The sequence below is a fragment of the Rattus norvegicus genome, chromosome 3 (genome assembly GCF_021556685.1).
Source record: "Rattus norvegicus strain SHRSP/BbbUtx chromosome 3, alternate assembly SHRSP_T2T, whole genome shotgun sequence".
Lineage (NCBI taxonomy): Eukaryota > Metazoa > Chordata > Mammalia > Rodentia > Muridae > Rattus > Rattus norvegicus.
In genome coordinates this window covers 78078214-78106212 of record NC_141536.1, presented here as the reverse complement: position 1 = coordinate 78106212, position 27999 = coordinate 78078214, and the positions used below count along the sequence as shown (strand labels likewise).

The following is a 27999-nucleotide window of genomic DNA, read 5'->3' as shown; positions in this document are numbered from 1 at the left end:
TATTTTCATGAAATATTTATAAGAGATTCTAGGCACTTTAGCCGTTCATAGACAAGCTTCCTTCATCAGCAGAGAAGAGCCAGCCAGGGAGAGGACAGAGAGGTGGCAGAGGCCAGCAGGGTACAGAAGAGGGGGTGGGTCTGAGAAGCCCATGAGAAGGACGGGGAGACAGCATCTCTCAAAGCTCTTGGGAATGGACAGAACCTGTCACCTGCTAAATGAGATAAGCTAGGGGGTGGGTGTTCTGCAAGGGGCCTTTGTGGGTTTCAGAGATGGGCATTTTAGACAAGACTGCCATATATGTGATGTGTGAGCCGAAGCCGGTGTGTTGTTTGACTCATCTTGGTATTGGGTTCTCATGTATTTAAACATGAAGATGGCCGTCATCAGATCCACCTCCCAGGGAACAGAAGGGGCAAGAGCTTTGAAAGGGCTCAACATTTGCTAAAAGGAGGGTTCTCACAAAAGGGTCCTGGTCCCCAAAGCTGAGCACACAGGCTAGAGTGGGGGCCAGCCTTTCCTGTGATCTCAGCACCTGGCACTGCCTGGTCCCCCATGAACACTGGTCTTATGTTTGCTGTTTCCTGTTCTTCATGGGCTGGAGCAGGTTCAGGCTGGAAGTGATGTGGGAAGGCAGTGCATAGGGTCAAAGGCACAGGAAAGACAGAAAGCACAGCAGACGGGGTTCCAGCATGGACCAGCCACAGCCCAGTTGAGTGAACTCTAGCTTCGACCAGCTCTGAATTGAGCTTCTCCAAACCAGACTTGTCAGGTTCATGCAGAGGATATGTCAAGACCCTGCCTCCTTGTGACACAGAAAGGCCTCTGTCCTGAGGGGCACCCTCCATGAGGCACCTTCCCTTGCAGGGTGTCCTATAGCCGCTCTTGATAGCTTTGTGGTACAGGGCTGGGCTCCCTGATGCAGTGATGGGTCTGGGTCTTCACAGCTCCCTGTGCCTCTGCCCTTCTCACTCTGACTCTGGTCTGGTCCAGATCTGGCCACTGGGACGGCAACCAATCAGGTGTGACTAGAACTTGAGAAAGCACGTGGGGATTTCCCTGTTCTTGCTCCTCTGCTTTTGTCTTGAAACATGCCCAGGCTACCTTGTCAGAACTTCAGAGCCTGTGGAGAAGAGTAAAGGCATCCTTGATCAGACTACAGCCAACATCAGGTGAGTCAGACACCACCCTCTCCAACACACACACACACACACACACACACACACACACACACACACACACACACACACACACACACCACATACACCACACCACAAGGAACCACCCAGAGACTGTTGGAATCTGATGGAGATTGGTTTGTTACACAGCAGTAGCCGACTGATGTAGTGTTTATGTTCACCTTACAGTCTCCCTGAATGGCATGTTCTCTGTGCCTCAGTGTTCCCATCTGAAAATGTAGCTGTTGTACCACAGGGCTGTAGAGAAGTTAGAAATGGCAGTGGCTATAAAGTGCACAGGAGAAATGGCCCCTGTAACACAATTTGTAGCTACTTATTTATGGCAGCCGATGGTCAGATCCTGCCCCAAAGCCTCTGTTGATGGCCCTCAGCTTACAGGTTTAGGCCCATGGCAGGGACACAAACGGAACCAAGAGGCTATTGGTCCAGACTTCATGTATGCTGGGACTTGGGGAGCAAATCAAGACTTCGGTTGCACAGCAATAAACTCCTGCTCCAAGATACCTGGCCGAGCCCCCCCAACAAGTCCATATCCGCACTCCTATCTAAGAGGCTTACAGGGATTCGGAGAAGGGGGTAGGGTTGACCCTCATTGCCCCATTTTACAGATGATGACTCCAAGGCCCAGAGAGTTACTCTGATCTGCAGGAGTGAGATCACCAGAGGCTGCCGACCCTGTCCTTCAGTACCTTCCCCTCCTCCACAGCCAGCCAGATGTGAGCAGGTGAGTTCCTGCTTTTATGAACCTATTCATTCTGTTGCTCCCCACTTCTCCTCTGCAGGCCAAGTCAATGAACTCTGAACTTTTACCTTCTCAGAAGCCACTTGTAGTTTGCAAAGGAGGCTGGAAGGATACTGTGGCTTTAAGAAGGTCCAAAACACAACTTCCAAAGCGAAGTGGTCTGGGAGATACTTTGGCTGGTGAAGTGCTTTCTGTGAATGCCTGAGGACCTGAGATTGGATCCCCAGCACCCATGTAAATATCCAGGTGTGGTGGCATGATTGTGGCATGAATCCCAGCACCTAGAAGGAACACAGGAAGATCTACTACTGGCGCCTAGCTGATGCTACCTGGCCATCTCCAGGCCAATGAGATACTCTTTCTGAGTAAACAAGGTAGTTATCAATTGAGGAAGAAACAGAATCAACACTGGCTTTTTAGCCTCCACACATGTACACACACACACACACACACATACACACACACTCTCACACTCACACACACACCCCAAAACCAAAACCATAGTGCGACATTATTAAAGAACATTGTGGAAAAGAGCTGCTCTGGAAACAGCTTTCATCTGGCTGGCTCCCTTCACAGCAGGCAGACTAATAATAGATGTTATAATAACGGATTATTCTGCCGCCTGTCTGTCCCCTTGCTGTCCCCTGGTAGGTCCCTACGCTGTAGCAGCACATTCATTCATGGTGTGTGTCTTGGCGCTCTCAGGCAGCCACGGAAAACACGATTACTACAAAGACCAGATTGTTTCTTTCTTGCTCTGTGGTCTGACAACTACAAACTGGATTGCTGGCCTCGGGCTCTGGGCTCCCAGCCTGAGGGTGGTGGAGGGTACAGATGTTCCCAAGGGGCCCAGGGTTCAGAGGAGCTCAGCCAGGGACACGTGTGCCCTGCTCCCTTGCAGAGAAGACTCTGCGAGGAGTTTTTCCTTGTGCTAACTGCAGTCTGTGTAGGTCTGAGTTTTTATTTCTGAGATGTCTCTTCACAGTGGTGACATAGGAACCTTGAGGGAAGCTAGCCAATTTCCAGACCCTTCCCTATTCCTCCCACAATGTTTGCATGAGGGGTGGGGACAGTGGTGGTCAGGGAGGAGGGAAGAGGGAAAGTGGTGTCTGGAAAAGCATGCAGGCTCACAGACAGGGCTAAAGTCACAGGTTCCACACTGGCTGTTTGCTTTGGGTCTTGACCTTCACTTACTCATCTGTCTTCTCCCTGGATCTTCATAACTGACCCGAGACAGTGGAATTACCATCATGGCTCCAGCTTTCAAGCTGAGGATGCAAGCTCAGAATAGTACGAAGGAGAGACAAGGCTCTTCATCCCACCTCTGGGCAGCCCATAACGTCAGAGTCAGTCCACAGTGCCGGTGGACTCTGATGATTCGAGAGCAGATACACAATTCGGCAGACACTGCTGGCGTGGGACTGGGGTACAGCTGAGTCACTCCAGGGCACTTGGACTTACCTCTAAGGGTTCCACCTGCACCCTCAACTCCTCTCCTCTGCCTTTGATCTAGTCCTGCTGACAGGAGGAGCAATGTCCTTCTGGGTACTGCTCTCAACAGCCCTGTGGTTTCTGTGCCCATTTCCAAGACTAGGTTGTCTGCAGAGTAGGAACCCTCTCCTTGCCAGGAGAACCAGACTGGACAAGGTGAGCCTTAAGGAGCTCTAGGTGGGCAGTTCTCAGTGTGGTCTTGTCTGGGAGAGGAAAGAGGTTAGATGAAGGAGAGAAGACACAGACTGGGAAGCTGAGGAGACAGTGGGGGTGAGGTAATGACCCCGATGCTCAAGTCTGAGCCTACAGAAGAATGGTCTGAGTGGAGATGGTGCCTTGAGTTTCCCTCATGTGGCAGGGAGACCCTGAAGACCCAGGCTGGTGGGCAGGAGAGAAAGACTGGAAGGCCAGCTTTGTTCCCTTGTGAATGTCACAGTGGTAACGAGGGGCCTTGGGTTCAAGAGGGGAAGCCAGGATAGTGGGGCTGGAATCCCCCTATTCTGTCCTGTCATCAGCTTTAGGTGGCTCCTGCTGGCTGTCTCAGGACACAGCAGGATGCTAAAACTCACCAGCCAGTGCACAAGTCTCAGACCCTCACCTCCCAGCCTCCCAGTCAGGAATAAGTACTGTTTATCCATCCCGCCCTTCCACCCATCAAGGGCAAAACATTTGGTGTTTTGAAATGGTCTGTTTGCCTTTCCGCTTCTGGAGGTCCACACAGATGTGGGCTTCAGCAACCAGGCCCTGAACCTTAGCACCAAGCCTCCTGGCTGGAGGCCACAGCTCCAGGGACTTGAGAGCCCAACCTATCATGGCAGGGAAAGCAAGGCAGCTCTTAGACCCTCGACCCTGCCCCGCAGGATGAATTTGCTTCTCTTAGCAGCATGAGGAAGCTGGGAATCTCAGACTCCTGTCCTTATGGTCAGGAACAGAGACTGCAGCAGATGCCTCCTGTCATAAGAGGCAGGAAGTCTGCTTGGGGTGCTGGGCTCCAGGCAAGCAGGAGCCTGGACAGGATCCCCTGTGCAGTGTCTCTGTTGAAAGATGTGCAAAATTTAGTCATCAGATATTTTTGGAGGAATCCTAGGTGGCAGGGACTCTCTGAGGTGTGGTGTGCATGACAGGAACCAGCATCTGCCTGCCCCTCTGAGCTTCTACCTGGTTGAGGAGAGAACACAGGCACCACACGCTGGCCTGTAGACTGAGACAAACATCTCATCCAGCTTCCTTTGTTTATGGAAGAGGAAATCAACAGAGGGAAAGGATTGGCCCAGGGTCTCATGACATGTGCCTGCACTGGGTACTTGCCCTTGTTAGTGGGGCTCCATTGCCAAAGGGGACTCTTGGAAGTCAATGTGTGTGGGGACACTTTTATGTCAGGCAGTGGTGGGTGCTCACAGTGTGCAGTCAGCCCCTGTCCAGTATGGGGGTGGGGCTTCTTTCCCCTAAACCTGGAAAGGCTGCTGGCCTTGGCCCTGGCAAAGAGGCCCAGTGGGTCCTGAAGACGTTGGAGATCAGAGTGGGTAAAAATTGTCTTTTGGGACCCTTTATTGGGAGAGAGAGGCAGACATTGGGAGTCACTTAACTGGGCTGTCGCTGAGCGGTCATCTTTCTCTGTCCAGTTCCAAAGAAGTGACCCCAGGAGCCTATCTGTAGCAGTTATAAAAGGCCATTAAGAGTATTTCTTCTAGGATTGGATTTTTACAGCACACAGTTCCTGTGGCTGTGTTCCTCTAGCTAACTCACATGTTTTGCAAAAAGGAAAAGTAAAAAAGAAAAAAAGGCTAAAACCCCTTGCAATCACTATCATAAGTCTTGGGTGTCCTTATTGAGAGGCTGGCTTCCTGGCTCACTGGAATCTGTGGAAGTGTGGGAAAACTTGAAGTAATTAGGTGACCAGGGAGGCTCGGTCTTCCCTGAGGGGCATCCTCCATATTTCGTAGAGCCCTGTTCTGATGGCTTCTACCCAGGGGAGGAGGAGCATGTGTCGGGAGGCTGAGGGAGAGAGGGACCAAAAGGAAAAACAGATGTTTCTATGATGGGGGTGGGTTACTGCTCACACCCCAGCTGGGCTCTGGAGTCCTTGGCCAGGTTGCCTCACAGCGAGTTCCCACGCCCCATCATGCGTGCCTGTGAGCTCCCAAGAGTATGCACTGGGGACTCACAGTCAGTCAGTTTGCTGCAGAAGGACATGGGCAAATCTAAAGGGGAGGGGAATTGTTAATAGGCTCAGAGTGAGCATAAAACAGAAACTAACAGAGATCTGGGGAGAGGACCTAGGCTCCAAGAAAGGGAAAAGAGATGGTTGAGCATCTGTGAGCGAAGTGGTAGATCTCAAGGCCCAGACTTAAGAAGTGAGCACAGAGAGGCTTAGCAACTTGACCAAAGCAACGCAGCAGACCGGAAGCAGACCCTTCACGCCTGTAGGTGGGGCTCATTGGTTCTGGGGAAGATATACTGAGTCTTTCCGGGGACCATGCCAGGCCATATATACTGCAGCTTACATTTGCTCACGGGATGGCAAAAGGGAAGAGCACACACCATTGTGACATTAGGTAAGAGCAGCAACAGAGACTTTCCCCATTTGCTATTCTCACTCGTTCTCTATGGGATTTGTGGTACCAGAAAAAAAAAATGTGCCAAGGTGAGAGAAAAGATTATGGGAGGGACAACCACAGGAGGATGGCCTTTCTGTGTGGAGGTAGGGAAGTGGCTGGAAGGGACCTATGAAGACCTTCCTATATTTGAGCCTGATGTTGGAAGAAAGAGACAATTACAGGGCATTAACTGAGAAAGGCAGTCCATGTACAGGAATGTAGGGGCAAAGAGGGGAAGACCTTGGCAACTGCAGTGCTCAACAGAAAATCACAGACGTGAGACAAGGCCATGGGAGGCTGGCAGATGTTGGCTGGGAGGGCTCAAGGCCTGAGTGTGGAGGGAAGTATGAGAACAAGGTAGGTGTCCTAGAAATACCCCTTCCGGTGCACTAGGGCTGATGGAGGTAGGACGTCATGGGAGGCTTTGCCGTGGCTGTGATGGGGGAAAAGACACAAGATCTGACCCAATGTCCTGAGCACAGGGGCAGAGGTCAGAGGGAAGAGTAGACGTGGACATTTCCGAGGACGTGGCTTTGTAAGCCTTGTGGCTGAGAGGAGAGAGGAAGGTAGGTCCTGACTGCCTCTGAGTTCCAACTTGAGGAGCAGCCAGGTGGCAAGAAGTGCTCCCTGGAGGACACCTAGGCCTGAGAGTTCTAGAACCCTTCTGATGGCACAGTTCACCATTGCTGATCACAGCATCTTTATTTAAAAACAGACAAACAAAAACAAATTCATGAAGTGATTCAGCAGAAGAGGGCTCTAGATCAGATGTGTAGCCCCAGCTGAGTTGCTGCCCAACTCGATTATTTGTGCTGTAGTTTCCTTTTCTGGAGATGGAAACTTCCACAAGCAGAGCTGACATGAAATTATGAATTATGCGCTTATTTCAGGTGAACCTCAGAACAATCGAAACGGGGATTTCCATGCATTAGGTGTGCTTGGTACATTCTCAGTTTACAATGCCTTCCATTGACCCTGACTTCAGACGGGCTTCCCATTTGTAAGTAGCAGAGCGTCCAGACTCATGAAGACTTTGGAGAAATACAGGGAACTCTAAAGGTCCCCTCTGTGATCAGGGCTATGGACAAGTGTCCCAGGGGCTTCAACTGAGTCTGTGAGAAGGAACCCCAGAAGGGATGACCCACCACCACTACCACCATGGAAGTCAGGAATGAAGTTCACTTGGATATCTGGAAGGACCACTAATTGGCCAGATGGGCCACCAAGACTCGGAGATGAGAAATGGTTCTCCAGAGCCACATGGCATTCTGTCTGCCTGCCTCCACTCAGTGTCACCTCCTGGGGGTGGGGAGGGTGGGGCACTTGCTGTGTTTCTAGGCTCCACCTGCTGGAAGTTGGCTTTATACTTCATTTAAATAATTAAGCTTTAAACTACCCAAACCAGATCATTAGCCTCCCAAGGTTTCACAGCAAGATTACTATCTGAAACGCAAGCAAATTAGCTACCTTCTGACATCTCTGACTTCCCTCTCCCCACCAGGGCAGGCATCCTGTTCGATGGTAGAGCTCTAGGCCATGAGAGGTTGTAACCACAGCTGGGGCAGGGGAGGATCCTGGGGAGTTGGGAATACCAAGGGATGAGGGATGAGGGATGAGGAATGGGGAAGGGGGATGGTGTTATTGCTATCTGTACCATTGTGAAGGGTTTGCCCTTCACCAGGGCTTGCTTTGCAGTGTCAGGCCATCTGAGTCTCTGTGGCTTTGTGGGACATGCCACTGCCCTATGATATGTGCGCCAACTGACAGCGCCATGGACCCTGAGAGGATCTTTGAAGGTCTGTGAACCTTCCTCATGCCGTTGTCTAGGAAGTTTCTAATTGTTCTGGAAGCAAACCCTCCAGATCACTATATTTCGTTTCTAATGGTCAGAGGAAGAAAAAAAATTTTTTTTCCATTAAAAAAAATCTTGTGTATAGGTGTTTTTCTGGCACATGCATGCCATACCCCAAAAGAGACCAGAAGAGAGCCTGGGATCCCCTGGGACTGGAGGTAAGAAAAAAGAAGGAAAGAAAAAGAAAAGAAAAGAAAAGAAAAGAAAAGAAAAGAAAAGAAAAGAGAAAGCCAGCTATCACATAAGTGCCGGGTTTCGAACCTTGGTTTGTCTAGAAGAGCAGTGAGTGATCTTAACCTCCAATCCATCTCTCCAGCCTGAGATTAGATCCTTTTGTATTTCCTTTGTTGTGAATGCATACAAAGCAATGCGCCTAAAGTCTGTGGATTGTGTAAAGAAATAAAACGGGGTGGGGAAGGCTCACTGGCCGAGTATTTACCTTGTATGCATGAAGACCTGATCTTCATCCCCAGGATGTACAGCAAAAGCTGGGTGTGGTGGCAGGGGCTTGGACTGCAGTGCTAGGAAGTGGAGATGGGCGATCCCTAAGACTTTCTGGCTAGACAGTCTAGCATCTGAGTAAGATGCCCTACATGTGGGGTTGGGGATTTAGCTCAGTGGTAGAGCGCTTGCCTAGAAAGTGCAAGGCCCTGGGTTCGGTCCCCAGCTCCGAAAAAAAGAAAAAAGAAAAAGAAAAAAAAAGAAAAAAAAAGATGCCCTACATGTGTATTGGGTGCCCATGGAGGCCAGAAGGTGGTGGAGGAGTCCCTAGAGCTGAAGTATGGGCTGTGGTGAGCTACCCAGCATAGGTGCTGGAAACTTAACTCTGTTCTCCTGGGAGAGCAAGCAAGAGCCCTTAGCGGCTAAGCCATCTTTTCTAGCCCTTGTATTGATTTCTTTACAATTCTCCCCCGTATCTCTTCCAAAACAACGACGCTCAGACTCATTTGCTTCTGAACCCTTCCCTGTGGCTCTGCCCTGCAAATACAGCTCCTTCAGGGGAAACAGCCAAGCCTGTGACTTGTTTCCAGCCTTCTTTCATCGTGAGGATGTATATATATATATATATATATATATATATATATATATATATATACACATATGTGTGTGTATGTATATGTATATATACATATGTGTGTGTATGTATGTATGTATGTATGTATGTATGTATGTATGTATGTATATCACCTGGCCTCTGTGCATTCACACTGTTTTCAGGCTTTGCTGTCTGAGCAAGAGTTCCCTAAGGAAAATAACAGATGGTGAGACTCTCAGATCACAGGGCTTATTAGATCACAAACCCAGTTTTACCTGATAAACCTAAACAATGAGGCCTTAAGTCCCCCAACTCCAGCTTGCTATTTATCCCTTAAGGCTTAAAAAACAAAGGCCCTACTAATAGTCAAACTGCTTTCCCCCACAATGTTGTCGCCTATGTACATAACCCTGGCATAGCATGAGAGCTGGATAGTGTCCCCTTCCTCCCAACAGCATTGCTCTGTTTAGGAGTCTTCCTTTTTGCCACTGTGGTGTGCCAAGGATCAGCAGTGATGTTGTCACCTTGCATGTGTTCATGTGGACTAGTGAGACCAAGCACTTCGTCCACGTTTCTTGGCCCACAGGGCCGTTTCTATAGTGGGGCAAGTCAACTGGTTGCTAGTCTGCCAAGTTGTTTGGTGGTTTTTAAAATTGGTGAATCTATACCTTTCCTGGGCATATACCCAAAGGATGCTCCAACATACAACAAAGACACATACTCCTCTATGTTCATAGCAGCCTTATTTATAATAGCCAGAAGCTGGAAAGAACCCAGATGCCCTTCAATAGAGGAATGGATTCAAAAAATGTGGTACGTCTACACAATGGAGTACTACTTGGCTATCAAAAACAATGACTTCATGAAATTCATAGGCAAACGGAGGGAACTGGAAAATATCATCCTGAGTGAGGTTACACAATCACAGAAAAACACACTTGGTATGCACTCATTGATAAGTGGATATTAGCTAAAAAGCTCAAATTACCCAAGATGCAATTCACAGACCACAAGAAGCTCAAGAAGAAAGATGACCAAAATGTGGATGCTCCCACTCCTTAAAAGGGGAAAAAATATCCATAGGAGGGGATATGGAAGCAAAGTTTAGAGCAGCAATTCAAGGAACGGCCATTCAGAGACTGCCCCACATGTGGCCCATATATATATATACAGCCACCAAAACTAGATAAGATTGATGAAGCTAGAAAATGCATGCTGAAAGGGACCAGCTATAGATCTCTCCTGAGAGACACATCCAGATCATGTCCAATACAGAGGTCAATGCTAGCAGCAAACCACCGAACCGAGAATAAGACCCCCTTTGGGGGGGAATTAGAGGAAGGAGTGAAAGAGTTGAAGAAGCTTGCAACCCCATAAAAGCAACAATGCCAACCAACCAGAGCTTCCAGGGACTAAACCACTCCCGAAAGACTATACATAGACTGACCCAGAGCTCCAATTGCATATGTAGCAGAGAATAGCCATGTTGGGGCACCAGGGGAAGGGGAAGCCCTTGGCCCTGCCAAGGTTGGACCCCCAGCGCAGGGTGGCAATAAGGGGGATGTATATGGGGAATACCCGTATGGGGGAGGGGGAGGGGAGAGACTGGGGGCTTATGGACAGGAAACCAGGAAGGGGAATAACATTTGAAATGTAAGTAAAGAAATATATCTAATAAAAAATATAAAAAAATTTGTTGAATCATACCATTTTGTTGTTGTTGTTTCTCAAAAGTATGTTCTAGAAATCAATTGTCCACAGTTCTATGAATTGCGAATATCTTCTCACACTTTGTGGATACTTTTATTGCATTTTTTCAAAGCATCCATGGCTCCAGGGAAGTCTGAAAACTCTCCCTTTATATTGTATTATGGGCTCATTTAATTTATATTATAGGTTGTGTAAACAGGAGGCCTGTGGGCCAGAAACCTCAAACTTTCATTAAGTGTATTAGAGCACATGGTGCCAGAAATCCAGGGTGTGTCATACGCAGGCTGCAGATGTGGCTCGGTTGGCTCAGATGCATACAAAGCAGTGCGCGCCTAAAGTCTGCATCTGAGAGGACTGAGTAAGATGTCCTACATGTGCATCGGGCGCCCATGGAGGCCAGAAGGTGGTGGAGGAGTCCCTAGAGCTGAAGTACGGGCTGTGGTGAGCTACCACCATAGGTGCTGGAAACTTAACTCAGTCTCTCAGGAGAAACGACAACAAAATGGTATGATTCAACAGATTTAAGGTTGGAAACAGACCTTACCTCAGAAAAAGTGTTATGTTCAACGTCAAAATGCTTAGCTTCTCTTCAAGTTTCAGACTTCCTGGTCCAGAAGCCCTTAGGTGTGTTCTTTGTCATGTCAGACACCCAGTGTCTGAGTCTTTTCTTGTTGCTGTGATAGAATATCCCAATAAAAGCACCAAGAGAGAAAGCATGTATTTTAGCTCATAGTTTAAGGTGTGGTCTGTCATGCCAGGGAAATTAAGGCAGCAGATGCTTGGAAGGGGGTCATGGCCCAACACAACTGGGAAGGAGAGAGGACTACAAGCTGCTCCTCAGCTCCTTTTCTCCACCTATCCTGTCCAGTGTCCCCAGCCAAGAGGAAATGGGCCTGCCCAGGGTCAAGATGGGGCTTCCCACACCAATCCACACGGTCAAGATACTGTGCCACAGGCATGCCCTGGTGATTTAATGACTTGTCACATTAACCGTTAACACTAACCATCACACCCAGGGCCCAATGCCACCTTGGGCTGTAGTGTGGGTTTCCTTCCACCACCCTGGTTCAGTTGTCCAAAGTATCCAGTCACTGATCATACCGCCTGTGTTTGCTCCCATCATGACTATTGCAAGAGACAGGAAAGCCAATGACTTGTGCTGTTCACGGGAAGAGTCCATTGTATGACTCATGTGTGCACCAACAGCCAGGACTTCGGAGGACACCGACTTTATAGCTTTTGCAAATGCTGGACAGAAACAACATACAAGATTCATCTTGGCTCACAGTTTCAGAGGCCTTAGTCCCTTGTTTCTTGGCTCCATGAACTGAGGCAGAACATCATGGGAATTGGAGCATGTGAGGGGAGACATTTCACCTTATGGGGGTCAAACAGAAGAGAAAGGAGAAAGGGTCTACACTTTCAGAGGCATGCTTTCAGGGACCAACTTCCTCCAGGTAGATCTCACCTAATGTTTTTACAACTTCCCAAAACTGCACTACCTAATGGAATCAAAATTTAGCACTCGAGTCTGGGGAGGGGAGCAATTCGCATTCCAACCACAATGTCAAGTGAATGTCTTTAACTTAGCCCATTTTTAGCACATGTCTCCAGAGACAGTGCTGGCTTTTGAACGTTAAGGGCTCAGTATCACAAGGCTGTCTTCCCCAGATCCAGGTTCCAGTAGCAAACCCCTGGCTGTGCGCAGTGCTTCTGGTCCAATGGCTTTACTTGAAGTCATCACGTGACTCTGAGTTCAATTAATTTGCTAGAGTGGCTCAAACCGGAGAATCACTTTGTTGCATGTAATAATTAAAAAAACAATCCATGCTATCGAGGGCTACTCTCCGGCCACGGTGGTTTCCCTGCCCCCATGGCTATCCACATGTGGTGGTCCGCCCAATTTCCCACGGTTCACTTGCCACTGAACTGCTGTTCCCAGTCATCCATCCTCCGGGGCTAGCTGCTGTCAAACCTCTCAGCACTCCCAGATTTCCCTGACTAGCTGGAGGTGTACTCTCGCCAACCCACGCTCTGCAACCCACGCTCTGCTTCGGTTACCTTCCCTGTGGAGCTTAGTCGAGTAGCCCCGAAATGGGAAACACTAGACAATCTTAGTTAAGAATCAACAGCTAACACAACCGCTGGAAATGGAATCTATCATCCTGAACTCAACTATTCTATGTTAGAAATCTTCTGGTGGCAGATTCTGTTGGATTCCACCACCAGATCTAACAGTCCCCATTTACATTTTGCCTACTTTGCTCTCCTCTTCCAAAAGGAAGAGCCCTCCTCCTGCACTCCCTCTTCCTCTCTTGGACCCGGAAGACCCGCCTCCTCACCCAGTGATTGGCTTCATGTCCATCTTTATTATCCAATCAATTAGGGGAAAATTCTGTTACATCACTTTACCTGTGCTTACTGGTATAGTGCAGATGTGTTTTACAAACTACGGAGGAAGAAACTGTCGGAAAGGACACACAGGGCACAGTGAAGGAGAAGGGCATGAAGCCCTCACGCACACACCTTCTCAGTGCCGCTATGTATTAATCAGTCCCACCTTCTATCCCAGGATGTTTTTATTATAGAAGTTGCACTACACTGGCAAGATGGACCACTAATTCCATTTCTAGCCCCCCTTTTCTGGAAAAGTCCCAAGCTTTCAAACATGGCTCTGTCCTACTGAAACTATACAGAAACTCACCAGGAGCCATTCCCTAGAGCAAGAAGCTCTTCTATCATCCAGGGAACTCGAGAGGACTAGAGCCCTGTGTCCAGAGCTGGAAGTGAAGACCTAACATCAGAACAAAAGATGCTCCCAGCACCGAGGTTGTATAGGAAATGACAACAGTCTCAGGAGCCCTGTGCTGGAACCAGGAGCCAAAAACAAATCCATATTTCTCATTGGATTACAATATCCCGGTTATGAGTGTGTGGTCCTGCAGATGCTCACGGCAGGACCACATAGAGAGCCGATTTCATCTTAGCTTCTGACCTGAAGACCAAGGTCTGGGAGACTTAACTCTTTAAAGAGGACAGAGAGAAAAAGTCCCAGGAAGGACATGGCCTTATCATCTAACCAGCCCAGTGGTGAGCATTTTGAGGATGGTTGTGAGCTTTGGACCATCTTCAGAGTGTGCGGGTCTCCTTGATCTGCGGGGGGCGGGGAAAGAGGGGAGAATGGTTACCAGGCATATTTGGTTTCCTGTTTAATGCAGGGACAATTTGATTTGCATCTCATTTACATCTATTTGTAGGCTGAATCTTGAAGGGCCAAATTCAGAGATAAAATAAAATCATGCAATCTGCGCTAGCTGGTTCATACGGTTCGTATGTCTTGACAGGCCTTGAAGCTCAGTGAGGCTCAGACTGCCTCCTGGAAGGGCTGGATTTTTCATGCAGCTGGTTTCCTGACCACCTACTATGAGACAGCTGCTGTAATAGGAACTGTACAACAAGGTTAGGATCTCAGCACTAACTCAAGCCTGTGTAGGGTAGCAGCCAAGTCTTTATTCCTTAAGGTCAGGAGTGGAAACGAGTCATGCCATGAGGTGGAATACCTTTGTGCTTGGCACTGTGGCCTTGGAGCCCAGCTCTGGCTTTACCACCTGGGTGTTCTTGGACAAGCTAGTCATTACGCATGGGACTTCAGTCTCTCTGTTTAAGGATGAGGATAATAACAGGCTCATGTCTAAAGCTCATGTGGAGATGAACACGCAGCTGTGTGGTCACGCGCTGGGCCCAGGGTTCCCCAAACCAGGAAGCAGAGAGAGCTAGGTATAAGGCCGGCATAATGTTCTCATCTCTCGTCAACTAATTGTCACCCACTGAAGTGTGCCATTAGCCAATTCTACAGCCTCGCCTGTCCACTTCCACCCCAACCCAGCAGGGACGTACAGGCAGCTGGGGTCTGGGATTGCTCAGGTGTCCACATCATGGCGATTACATGTAGGAAGGCACAGAGCTTGAGATGCTATCTCTTGCTATCACTATTGTTTGTCCTCATGTGAAAAATGATAGGTGCCTCTCAGTACTTTGCAGTCTTTTCTTCCTGTCCCATCCGCCAGAGGTGAAGATAGAAATACTCCTGTTCCCACAAGTACCGAGTGTGCAAGACCAGGACCCTCAGAAATGTGTCCTGCAGAGACCTGCAGCAGTAACTTTGGAATTGTCCTGACAAGCCTAGAAACTAGTCACAACAAGAACTCTCTGGGCCTGAGGAGGTGGCTCAGTCAGTAAGGTACGTTCTTAACAAACAGGAGGGCTTGAGTTCGGTCCTCGTCACCCATGTGACAAAGTTTAGTGTAGTGGCAGACACTGGTAATCTGTAATCCCAGAGATGGCAAGATGTGAAAGAGAGACTGACTGGTGGATCCCTAGAGCTCGCTGGCCAGTGAACCTATCTTACTTGGTGGATTTCCAAGTCAACGAGAGACACTGTGTTTCCAGAATTCCTTCCCTAGGGAGATGTAAACAGCATCTGTCCCTTCCTTATAAGGTCCAGACGGCAAACTGAAGTACCCTCCCACCCAAGCTCACCCTGGGAACCAATGAGATTATTTAGAGATTATTCTCTGTTTAACGGCAGAGAACGGGTGAGGGGCTCCTTACAGGATCATGGGAAACCCCAAAGCAGCCACACTGGAAAGTCCTCACCCAGCATAGCTCTGCAATAACCACATCGATGAAGTCTCCTCTGTTAACCTCCACAGTTAGCATGCTCCAGCGCCTCCTGAGACCGGAGCCCCGTGTCTAGCGGAGAACGTCGTATCAGTGGCTGGGTTAGGGTCCAACAACCAGTCCCCACGCCCAGCTTCTGTGAGGGAATGTTAACAGTCAACAAACCCTGTGGCAATGGACTCTAGCAGGCAGACACCGCTGATCTGATGAAAATGGTGTTTTCTCCCAGAGGACCATGCTCTACAGAACCCTGTCTCAACAACAAGTAGAAGGCAGCTGAGGAAGAACACCGGAGACTCTTCAGTGACCTTCACACACACCTGCAGCACACACACACACACACACACACACACACACACACACACACACACACCTTTCTACCCCTTTCATCTCTGCCCCCAAGTTTAATTTATCCACTCTGGTTGTGTTGGTTTTGATCCTCTGAACACAACTGACAGGCAGTCCATTCAACATGGAACCCAGCTTTCTTGGGAGAGGGCAGTGGGAGAGGAGCAGGCTCCAGAGGATGCCTTGCCTAGGTTGGAATTGAACTTCTGGCACTCACTAGCTGTGTGACCCAGAGGGCAACCCACCTTCCCAGGGTTATCTCCCTGCTATAAAATGCCTGCCAGGCATGCCCGTGCATGAAATGGGTCCCCTTGAGACCCACATCTGGCTTGGAAGAAGACACATTACCACTTGCTCTTCTTAGGATACGCTGTGTGTGAGAAGCATAGGCTTGACTTGCCTCACACACATCTGGCTCCCTCCACTAGGTTGCCCTGGAAACCTGGCCTTCTCCTTGAACCTCAGTCTCAGCAGCCACAGAAGCCAGTGGTGTGAAGCAGCTATGGCCATTCCTTTCTCTACTCTGGGCTTCCTCTGAGCTCTCTGCTTCTGCTCTTATCCATGGCCCTCACCTGGAATGTCTCTTTCTGGCGTGCCTCTTGCAATGGCACACTTGTGCTTCCTCTCTTTCTTTGGGGTGTCCCCTCCCCAGGAGATTGAAGCTCTCAGGAGGCAGTCGCAATGCTTGTCTCCCATCTCCTTCCTCAGAGATCTTGGGTCTGTACATAGGGCCCCGAGGACTACCCACTGCGTTCTCTCAGATGATATTTAAAGTTCTCTTCTGGCTCTGCCTCCACTGGGTTCACCCAAAGGCACCATGAAGAGGCTGTTGTACGATAGATACAGCTGTGTTCGACATGCACTACATGGGCTCCCGATTCTGACCTTGGTGTGGGTTGACCAAAGCCATCAGCTTCAGTGAAACTGACTGTGTGCATGTGTGTATTATTTGCCTTCAAGAGAAAAAAAATGTCAACATCGACAATGAAAACTATGCAATTGTTTACTTTACCCCAGGGTTTAGGGCAGGAAGGCAAAGATCTGGAGCCATTAGCACTGGGACAGGTGTGAAGAGGGCTATGTGGAGGGAAAGCATGGAGGGGCTTATCAGTATAGTCCCCCCTGACAGCAGTTCTTGGCTCTGCATTCTAGGCAGCAAGGGGCTCATTCATCTCTCAGCTGGAGCTGCTACTAATGAGAATTATTCATTATTGAACAGCTAACGCACCTTTGCAGTTGACACATCCAAAAAAGAAAGAAGAAAAGAAATAAAAGGAAACCCCCCAAAAAACAAAAAACTGCACCAAAAGGATCCAGAGTTAAAGGTCGCCCTGTGTCCCAGTTCCCCTTCCGGGAGGCAGCCAGGGCTATAGTCCTCTGTGTGTTCCTCCAGACACAGTGTGTTTACGCTGGAAGAAAAATATTTATGCTCTATGTTTGTGTGTTTAAATCCATGTATTTCCTTCGGTCGTATGCAATGGTGGCAGCCTGTGCCTGCTGTTCTGCCCCGGTGCTTCTTTGCTTTGGGCTGTGGGTTGGAGGTGGGAACTTACTAATTTGCAGAGCATCATGGTTACCCATTATAAAAGAGCTCTTGCTTTATTTAGCTAGTCCTCCCTCAAATGGACACACAGGTTATTCCTTTTTTCAGAGGCAGTCTTCTATAAATCCTCATCCTCTGTGGCCCGCTACCAGCAGAGCCTGTTTGAAGGGGCCAATGATGTTGTTACCTGGCAGGCCCTGCAGCTGTCGCCCACACGGCTCCCCTGATGCACCATCTGCTCCAGCCCCAGCTCCAGCTCATTTTTCTGCAAGTTTCTTGTCTCTCCTTCCTGTTACGGGGACTTCCAGGGGTCACTTTTCACTGTCCTCTGTACCCCCAAATCTAGCACATCCTTTTGAGCTCTACAACAGCTCCCTGCACACATGCTGGTCCTCCTTTCCTAATAGCACTTCCTGGGTCAGAGGCTTCACAAGGGCTCAGACCACTGCAATAGCTCTCTTTCACGTAATGGAACACCAGACAAGATCTATTCAGGAAAGGAATCTCACATCCCCATTCCTGCTCTGTCCTGTTTCCATCATGCTATGTCTCTTGGCACTCCATAACCTCCCATCAAGCTTTTATCCCATCTCCTACTGTACCTTCTGCTTAGGGCACCATCCACACTCAGACCCCCTCCCCAATTCCTTTTTCCATGAAGTCCCAAAACTAACGGGCATTTCCCCCAAGAAGGCTGCTCTGACCTACCACCTTAAAGAGGCTATTCACCCATCTTTATACCTTCTCCATGGCTCTAACTCAGTCCACACACCAGGTAGTTAGAGGTCTGCTTTTGTCTCTTCAATGGCCACCCTCTCCACAGGACTAGCACAGTCATCTGGAGGTGTGGGGTCACCCATCACCCTGTGGAGAGTTACCAGTGCTTCTGTAGCTAAGTCTGGGTCTCAGTCATGGCTATAGGCAGGCGGAGGGAAAGAGTAACCAAAGCAGAGTTAGATCTGTTGTCTCAAAGGTGCTGGCTTGGATGAGGCACACACTTCTGCTCAGCTCCCATTGTTAAGAGTCTCAGGCTGAAAAGTGTGGTTTATCTGGTCAGTCATGTCCACACTGATAACTGTACTTTCTGGGGGAAGGCATATGTGGAATCCAGTGGATGTGGAGGAATCTTCTGTTGTGGACTTTGTGGAGGAGCAGGTAACCTACGGCTTGGACAGTGACTCAAGAACCCCAGGCTATCATAATTCAGGCTCGCTGTGAATCATTCTGTGGCTAATTCTCTGCTGCCAGGTACTAAGTGGACAATCCTTGGGCTCCCAAATCTCGGTCTCCCTTTTCTCTGTGGGGCTGGGCCTTCTCTCAGATCTCTTTTGTCTTTTATACTGGGCTGGTGATAATCAGGCCCAGAGTTGAGCACTGGAGCTCAGTTAAGAGTCACATCAACAAGTAAAGTCCCAGTGCCTCCTGGGAGCTGTGAAGACAGACAAACTTTCCAGTATGTGAGAAACACCTTTGAAGATGCAGAAAGATGCCTTTAAGAAAAAAGTATTGTCATCCTGTGACTGTCACAGGCATCCCCACGTTCCTGCCAATACTGGAGTCACCCAATAGGTGTCACTGTGTGCTCTTGAAAGTAATAAAAGTGTGTGTGTGTGTGTGTGTGTGTGTGTGTGTGTGTGTGTGTGTGTGTGTGTATTAAATGCTATCTAAAGTTAACTTGGACTTTTATAACAAAAGGGATAAAATCTCATTTGTATTAAAATGAATGACAGCTAATATTTACCCAGCACTTTCAGAGTAGAGGTCACAAGCTGAATTCCCAACACTTCAGGAACCTCACGGTCAGATGGGGAAACTGAGGCTCTAAGACTTGGCTGAGGCCACACAGTTAATACACAGCACAGGCAGGATCTAGCCTCATCGTATCTGGAAACTTCTTCATAACCAAACCACCAGAGTAAGCCGTAGAGGGGGGACTCTTCTACTGTTGTCTCCCACAAACAACATTCTGGGCTTATTTATATCTGTCCCCATTGGGAATGGAAGCACAGAAGACAAAGAACTTCTTGGGGTTCACTCATGTTGGTCTCGTGCACCTATGGAGAACAGAAACCATCCTCACCCTGGAAGGACAGCTGTCTCACAATGGTGGGCAACGTCCATACTGCTGGTATGGACCACTGCCCACCATTGTCCTCAGTGGGAAAAACCAGTCTCTTCCCCTCCCCCCACCTACACCTTGGCTGTGGCCACCTCCTCTCCCTTCCCAGGGAGGATCCCACTTCCTCATCCCTGACCCTTTCCACTCTTCCCATCACCAGCCTCTGTCAGCCTGATCTTTCCATTCACCAGTAGAGCCCATAAGAGATCCAGTGTCTGCAGGGTCAAGCTGCTGCTTGCCAAAGGACCTGACTTTGCCTTCCTGGTCTCTGGCTCATTGCCCCAGCCCCAAGACCTCAGGTGCTCTTCCAGAAAGAGCACCTCAAAGAAAGCAGGAGGCAGGGGAAAGCCTGTGGGTAAAGAAACACGGGGGCTTCTGCCTTCTCTCTGCCTCTTTGGAAAGCCACATGGCTCTAAAGAGCTGGGGAGATGGCTCGGTCAGCAAGTGTTCATCTTGTCAGTGTAAGGACTGGGTCCAATCCTAGGACCCACATTTTAAAAACATGCCAGGGGCTGGAAAGGTGACTCAGCCGTTTACGACACTCCCTGTTCCTGGCACTTATGCCAAGCAGTTCCCAGCCACATGTAACTCCAGCTTCAGGGCACCTGCCCTCTTCTGAGCCTCGTGGTACCTGCACATACATGGTTTACACACATACACAAAACTAAAAATAAAATAACTTTTTAAAAAATGTGTCTAGGAAGGTAGAAACAGATCCCCAGGGCTTGCTCTCCCTGTCCAGCCTAGCTCACGTGGTGAGTCTCAGGCCAGTGAACAGACTGCCTTAAAAAAAAAAAAAAAGACCTTAGAAATGGAAATGACACCCAAGATTATTCACACACACACACACACACACACACACACCCCACACACACACCCCCACACACACACTCAGAGTGGCCGTGTGTGTGTGTGTGTGTGTGTGTGTGTGTGTGTGTGCTACGATAGGGTGGGACCCTCCCTGCCCTTGAACTTGCAAGGCTGCCAAAATTCGGAGTCTGAGAAATGTCTTTTCTCGTCTCTTCCAGGGTATCACTTTTCTTAGAGCAAAAGATTGCTTCAGCCCCTTCTTCCTTCTCACTCAGGCCTGGTTCATCACCATAGCCAGTCACATGGAGCAAGAACTTTCTCAGCCCAGCCGCACTGTGGTTCCCATGGCAACCATTGTGGCAGGTCAGATAGTCCCTCTCCTCCCCCAGCCCTAACCCCAGAGGGACCTGACCTGACTCCCTGAGCATGATAGACAGCTGAGAGGCTTCTCTGCAGCTTAGGAGCTGGGGACTCCATTTGTCACCCTGGCTAGCTCTGTGCCCACACTGAAAAAGTCTCCTAGAGACATAGTATCTATCATCCCCAGATGAGTACCGACACTGCTCCTGGATGAGGCTGCCCCACTTGGAGCAGGTCACTGCCCACCTCTGGACTGGAAGGTGCTGAGAACTCAAGGACAGAAAGAAAACAGTCAAGGGTCACAGGGTCATGCCAGACCCAGGTCTCCAAATCCCAAGGTTGCCAGGACCAGATGGGAAGTGGGAAGTAGAGAAGTGGCAGGGGCAGAGGTCACAGGGTAGCTGAAGGGCATCCTGCCTGCAGCCTGGTGGACGTGAAGGCTGGGAGAGCAGGACTTTGTCACTAAGACCCTGTGCTTAGTCTTCCCCATCCCCACCCCTTACCTACTCACAGCATGCGGCCTGAGCCTGCTGATTCCAGCAAGGATGCTTCCAGGAGACTGAGGAGGGGCCTGACATTACCAATCACCTCTGGGGGATGTGGGGGTGGCTTGGGCAGCAGCATGGGCTGACACTGCCATCTGTCCCTCCCTTCATAGCAGTGCCCAGCAGGGCTCTGACTCAACCTTAGTTGCTCTCAGTCATCTTTGGAGCTGAGTCAGTGGTTGGTTGGGTGATGAGCCCTCTCACCCTGGAAGTGGGGCATGAAAAAGAGGGGGGAGAGAGGGAGGAAAGGAAGGAGGAAGGGCAGGAGGGATAAAGAAAGAGACAGACAGACAAAGAGACTGAGAGAGACAGAGACAGAGAGAGTATGTTCCTGGGGGCTGTGTGAGAGGGACCCGGCTGCTCTGATATCTCTGAGCTACATGATCCTTGGCAGTTGCCTCTGTTCCTGAGGGCGGGGATGGGCTGTTCTGCTAGGGAGAGCTCGTGTGGAGCACCTGGCTTGAGTACCTTAGGAGGCTCAGAAGACGTAGCTCTCCTCTGCACTAGCACATGCAGAAGTAGGAGTGAAAAGGGAGTGTCTGGATGCAGGGGTGGGGGTGGAGGGAGACACTGGCTCACCAGCACTCTGCTTTGTCTCCGGTCGGTATCTCTCTTTGACTCTGAATCCCTCTGTGTATCTCTCTCTTCCTATGGTCTTCTGTCCCTCAGAGCAGCAGTTTGCATCTCTCAAAAAGGCCAGAGGACCAGGAGTTGCTTGTACAGGCGGCATGAAAAAGACCAGCTGGGGAGGGGAGTTCCTTCAACGGGCCCATGCCCTTTGCTGTCCTCCCTACAGGACCCCCATCTTTGGGTCTGACCAGGCTGCATCCTCACAGTCTAATGGCATCTTAACTCAGATTTACAAGCCAACTTTCCCACCTCTGCAACGCTAAAGGCATCAGAGAGAGCTAGCTCCTTCTGCAAGGTGTAGCCAGTGCTGATCAGCATGACCCGTGTGGACCTCCTAAGCTACAGGTATCACAAGGCTCACACCCTTTGGGTACTGTTGCAGAACCAAGTGGAATGGCTTGAGTCTAGTTGGGGCCGCTGCTGTGCTCATCCTTCTTGTTGCAGAGGCTTCATCCCCCTTCCTGACCTCAGGCGAGCAGCTCCAGTGAAAGCCAGGCAGGCTCCCCCCCCCCACACCCCCACCTCTGGACACCTGGCTTTTAACAGAGGGACTGCCTCCTGCATGGTGCTGGTGGTGGTCTGTTGGAAGGGCCCTGCCTGACCTTCATCAGAGCACCCGCATGTTCCTTCCCTTGCCCCACTCACCCCTCCAGTCCTGTTACCAGGCTAGATGATGACAGGGCTTACATTGATTTTTCTCACCCACACCGGCCCCCACCGTGGGAAGCCTGTGTCACGGGAAAAAAGAGCCAGATGTGAAAGCGATGGGCCCTTCTGATGTGTTCAGTTGGAGGGGATGTTTGATCTCCCAGCTTAACAAGCACAGCCATTTTTCTTAAGAGAGCCAAAAAAGAAAGGTGGGTGGGAAGGATGGAGACAAAGAACTCAAGAGCAATGAGATAAAATGTGGGGAGCAGGGGGGGAGGGGAAGGAGAGAGAGAGAGAGAGAGAGAGAGAGAGAGAGAGAGAGAGAGAGAGAGAGAACGCGCTGCTAGGGCTAGCAAAGCAGATCTCCCTCCAGAGTTACCTCAGCCTTACCTCCAGCCTTGCCTCTGTAGCCTACAGACACCTCAGCAGCTCTGAGCTGTCTCACCCTCCTGATGGAGGTGACAGTTTCATGCTCAGGGTGACAGGGTGACAGGCATCTGCTTAAGGTTTCTGGATTTCTGCCACAGCCGAGACTTCCCCAGCAGGCTGGCATGGGTTTGGGAGGGTCCATGGCACTGTGGAGCCCCTGCCACCCTCCCTCTTGGGGCTGAGCAGCCAAGAAGCCCTGGCTTTTTCTGTTTCCCCCTCCCTTCCCCCTTCCCTCTCCTGCTTTGTCTCCTGGTCTTCCATTGATTTCCTATTTGAGAGCAGTTCCAGCCAGCACCGCTACAGACCCGGCCTCTGAGCCGGGAGAAGGCTGCTCTGAGTCAGAAATCAGCGCTGGTTTTTATTAAAGGCAAAAGAAAAATAATCTGATTTTATGAAAGCAAAACACTGCGTTATAAGCCAAGTGAGTGATCCTCAAGACCGCTAACTGCTAAGATAATATGTTAAATCCTGCATATACACGGACAGCCCCAACCCTCCCCAGTCCCCAGGAGGAGTGTGAATCTGTAGGAGTTGTTCCTTTGCCCCCTCCACCTCCCTCCACCCCTTGCTCTCATTTCTAGGTCACCGTGCCCTCCCCCACCAAGAGCTCCCATGCAGGAAATGCTATGGATTCCTTCCCAGTCCTGAGCCTCTATAATTAATGGAATCACTGGTAGCTGTGGGAGGAAGCCTGGGAAGGAAAGTTACTGGAGGCAGGCAGGGAGGGGTCTTATCTCTCTAAGATCCAAGCCGAGCCCCCCACACCTTCCACCCCATCCCCTAAGGATGCTTCCTTCAGCTGAAGGTGATGAGTTCCCCTTTTAGCCGCCTGGGGCCAGCAGGGGAAGCCTCTGTCTCTCCGTGCCCCACCACCCTCTGGACCTGTCTTTTTCTATAATTCTCTTCTCATCTAGTCTATTAGTGGCTCCTGCAGGCTCTGCCAGGTTCCGCTGCGTCTCCTCCCCTCGTTTATATTAGAAGAGAAAGTTCTGGTGCGTTTTCCCCTCACCTGAGGACTGAGCACTTCTCTCTTTGAAGATGCTCACAGCCTCTGATGAAACCCAAGAAAGATTTAAATGATAATGAAATGTCTCTGCTGCCAGGAGAGGCGATGGCCCAACATCGCTTCCAGCAGCCTCAGGTAGCAGGGGGGTTTTCCAGCAAAGGGGAGACGGTGCATGGGTGCCTTCAGTGCTTTTGCTGGCCCGCTCACAGCATGCCTCCTGTATGATCCTGCTTTGACTGTATTGGTGCAGTTGCCTCCTGACTGTGCTACCAAAGGTCCTTCAGCACCTTACTCAGAATAGACAAGAGAGCAAGGATCTTACCTCCTATGCTGCAAGCTATCGAAAAAAGCAAAGCAAAGCCCTCTTCCCCTTCCTGCTAAGTAACAGTCTGTTAACTTGTTCAAGAGAGGTGAACCTGTCCCTATAGGGCAAGGTCCTTGAGTTATCAGGTGCCTTCAAGTCCTCACCCTGTCCATTTTCTACCAAGTGCCCAGGGCAATGTCCCCTTGTTTGCTTCCTGACCTGTGAGGTGGAACAGTGACGGCCACCTCGGAGCTACTGCACAGACTGGAGAAGCCCCTAAGCTCTGAGCATAGTTGTTCAGTAGTGCTGGCTACTCAGTTCCTTCTTAATTTGGGGCGAGAAAGGAAAGATCCAATTGGTTTTATGGAGAACAAAGTGGATGTCAGCCTTGGCTGTTTTACAGTCAGAGGACTCTCAAAATCTACTTTGCTGGGGCTCCTCTCCCAGGCCTCTTGTGGGGGTCAAGGCTCCCTGACAGAGCAGAACAGGAAGGAAGCACAAGAGCTAATGACTGGGACCTGCTGGCTTGGAGAGGAGCCTAGGGGAGGGGATTTCACAGGAGTTAGGGTGGGGGTGGGCAGAACACTGCCTGGGCTGTCAGCCTCTTGCTATTAGGACCTTTGGGTCAGGAGGGGAAGTTGGGGAAGGCTTGTTAGGCCTCTTCCTACTGGGTACACCCCGTGGACAAAGCAGCCCTTGGTCTTTAGAGGGCCCGAGATGCAGGCCCAACCAGGCTCCTGGCCCAGATCCCAGCCAGTTACATAGTAAGGCCTTCTCAAGGAGTGTGGGAGCTCTCAGGAGAAGCAGTTAATTGAGGTCAGCAAGAAGGAAGCCTGGCTTTCCACAGCTGAGAACAGAAGGGAAAACACCTTCAAGTTAATTAACTTTCAGGAAGTATGGCTGGCTCTAAGGTGACCACAGCTGGGGTTTCACACTGTTCTCCAGAGGGAGATTATGGTGGCCCAAGAGAAAGCACCCTCAGGCATTAGGGACAGCATCTCCCTGTTGCGTGTCCCATGCTAATGCATTCACTCAGTCATGGAGAATGTGTTAAATGCCAATCTCTGTGCTGGGAGTGGGGGACAGCTAAGGACAACCAAGAGAGAAAGAAAGAGACGCCTTGTCTTTCCTGAGATAAAATCTCGAGCTTTTCAAATTCAGTCCAGATTTGCTGGACTCTAGCCTGCTCTGTTTACTTTTCCTAATGTGTTATCTGGGCATCTGCTGCACCTGCCTTTTCTCACCTCAGCCTCCAGCTCTTCCTCCTCCACTCTCAGATCAAGGCCTTGCCTTGGTTTCTTTGGAAAATAAAGTGAATTAGGGACTGGAGCACATAAGAGTATTTGCTTTCTATGCATGGGGACCTGAACTCCAATTCCTAGAACTTATGTAAAAAGCTGAGAGTGGCCACTGGCACCTGTAACCTCAGTGCTGCAGGGGTGTGGAGGCAGGAAGATGGCTGAGACTTATGTCTGCAACTTCCTTTTCTACTGCATCATTCCCAATACAGCATGTGTCGTCATTTCTTCTTTCTAGACAGTGATAGGACATCTCTGGACCCCACTGTCTCCTTCAGAACTTCCCCCACTTTTTCAGCTCCTTTCCAAAACAAACACCTGCAAGCCCATCATCTGTCAGGGAGTCCCAGGGCTGTCTCTGATGCTGTCTTCCAGTTCTTTTATCTCTTTTGGTTCCATCCAACTAGCTTTCATCCATCACTCCCCAGAACCTGCTCTTGCTATGGATACCAATGTTACATGACACTTTTCTGGTAAAGACACAACGTTAATGTGTATTTATTCCAGATAAGAAACAGATCAATGTAAGATACCACCAAAGTATGACTTAGTGAATCTGAGTTTAAATGGGGTTACTTCCAGAATCATGGAGAATAAAAAAACAACTTCATCACTGAAACCTTATCCTAGAATGGGTGACAACTCACAAAATCTGAAACCCAAGGATTCCCCAGATGACTTACAGGCAGTTCCACAGGCAAGTTTGTTCTAAGCAGCTCAGATGGTCTGAATCCCTTTAGCAGTCCTTATTGCTTAAATAACCTTGGAGAGCAAAGAGCCTTGTGCATCTAGTTGGGTTCAGGTATTTCCTGAGATTTGCGAGTTGTTTACTTCTTGAGTTGTAGTAAACTTCCACTAACATGCCCTAAGCCTTTACAAGCTTCCTTTTAGGATAGAATGTTTCAATGGGAGGAAATCACTACACAACCAGTGACCTCAAGGACACCAAGAATCACTCCTTGGTGCTCATAATTGGGTTCAGCTGCAAGTTTGGCATATCTGGTCTGCATCTTCCTTTGAAATTTCTCTCCACTGGGTCTCCACTGCATTCTTGGTTTTCTTCACACCTTGCTGGTCAGTTCTTCAGCTTCCTCTGTTAGGGCCCCTCTTCATAATAGTTGGGGTATTCTTTGTAAAAGTCAACCCTTGAACTTATTCTTTATCTGATCTCACTCCCACTGTGACTCTGTCTATTCTCAGAGTGTGAAATATTATCTCTGTGCTGACAATTCTCAAGGTTGCATGGGCAGCTCAGGCCTTACTCTAAACTCAATATTGACCCATCTAACTATCGCCTCTTCTTAACAGGCATCTGAAACTCAACAGGTCTCAAAGTCAATTCCTGGTCTTTCCCCCATCATTCAGATCCACTCAGAGTTTTCTTCAGCTCAGTCTACAACTATGTCCTTCTAGCTGTGCAGACTGAAACACTCTCGATTATCTGGAAGCCCTTCCCTTTTCTCACACCTACAGACACCTGGAAATGTTGACTCCTACTTTTATCTTCATCTCCACTGCGGCCAGCACCTGGTCCAAGTTGTGTCTTCTGCAGGGCTGGTATCTGCTACCTCTCAGGGCCCTCAATGGGGGCTATTGTTTGCATCTTCCAACCTGTTTGTTCAAAATCATCTTAGTGGCTTCCAGGTTGCTCCGGGTCATGGTGATTGGATTTGTGAGGCTGTCGGTGATCTGGGTCCTGCCCTATTTGGACTCCTTCCTGATCCTCGTCCCAGTCCAGTGCTTGGTTCTCTGCAGGCATGCCGGCTCCAGTGCTTCATGGTTCTAGAGGATGCCTACACGTTCTATCCTGCCCTCATCTTCTCTTCTGAGCAAATATTACCCTCAATCTGTCTATCTTTGAGCACATTTAGAACCTCAATGGTCAAGCCCTCTTATCCCATTTTTTCCTCAACCTCTGAATCCCTGACAGACTCTCTGGGAGCTTAGACTCCAGGAAAATGACATTCTCACTTCTCCATGGAAGCTTATGGACCTCAAGTTGCCAGAGCCAGGGCATCAGAGAGCCACTGATGGCAACACATCTTCCCATCTGTATAATGGGTTCACATAAACTAGATATGTGCCTCCTTACTTCCCCTGTGTCCTTGGAGTCACACAGTTCTTTCTGACAGTGCAACTCCCCCAACCACAGACACACACACTCCTGCTGCCTGATGGGGAATCAGAGAGAGTCTGATTACCTGAAACCTCCTTCCTCTGAGACATATAAGAAGGCACCACTCCCAACACCACACTGCCTTGTGGGCTTGAGCTCTCATCAGATCCCCCACCACACTGTCTAACTGGTATTGAGGCCTGAACTCTCCTCAGAACCATGCTGTACTATTGACTTTCTGTTTATGGTATTAGCATCTCTTTACTTTGATGGTATTTGGAAATAGAGTCTTAACAGATGTGATTAAGTTATGGAATTTGACAAATCCATCCTGGAAGTAAGACTTCCAAAATTCAAGGGCTAAAGACTTACAAGAAAAAAAGAGATGAAGACCCGAGACACGGGAACTCAGGGACCCAGGGTTTCTGTGTAATGACATGTACAGTCACCAGGACTAGAAAAGATAAGGGAAGACCCTCCTCCAAGCTTTTGAGGGAGTGTGGCTGTCATGCCATCTTGGTAATGTTTAGTGC

At 49.4% G+C, this 27999-nt stretch overlaps 2 long non-coding RNA genes across 3 annotated transcripts; one reads left to right on the top strand and one right to left on the bottom strand.

The window, feature by feature from the left end:
- On the bottom strand, nt 1–22993 carry LOC102546895 (uncharacterized). Of its 2 annotated transcripts, XR_015683651.1 has the most exons (3): nt 22704–22939; nt 2010–2222; nt 1–1123 (listed from the first exon to the last, which is right to left on the bottom strand). It is a non-coding gene; the product is annotated as an uncharacterized LOC102546895 (long non-coding RNA). The 2 variants fall into 2 exon arrangements; XR_015683650.1 differs by lacking the exon at nt 2010–2222 and having other exon boundaries at nt 22704–22993.
- On the top strand, nt 20496–23145 carry LOC120101600 (uncharacterized). Its single transcript, XR_015683652.1, has 3 exons — nt 20496–20750; nt 21705–22010; nt 23025–23145. It is a non-coding gene; the product is annotated as an uncharacterized LOC120101600 (long non-coding RNA).
- Nucleotides 23146–27999: the final 4854 nt, after the last annotated feature.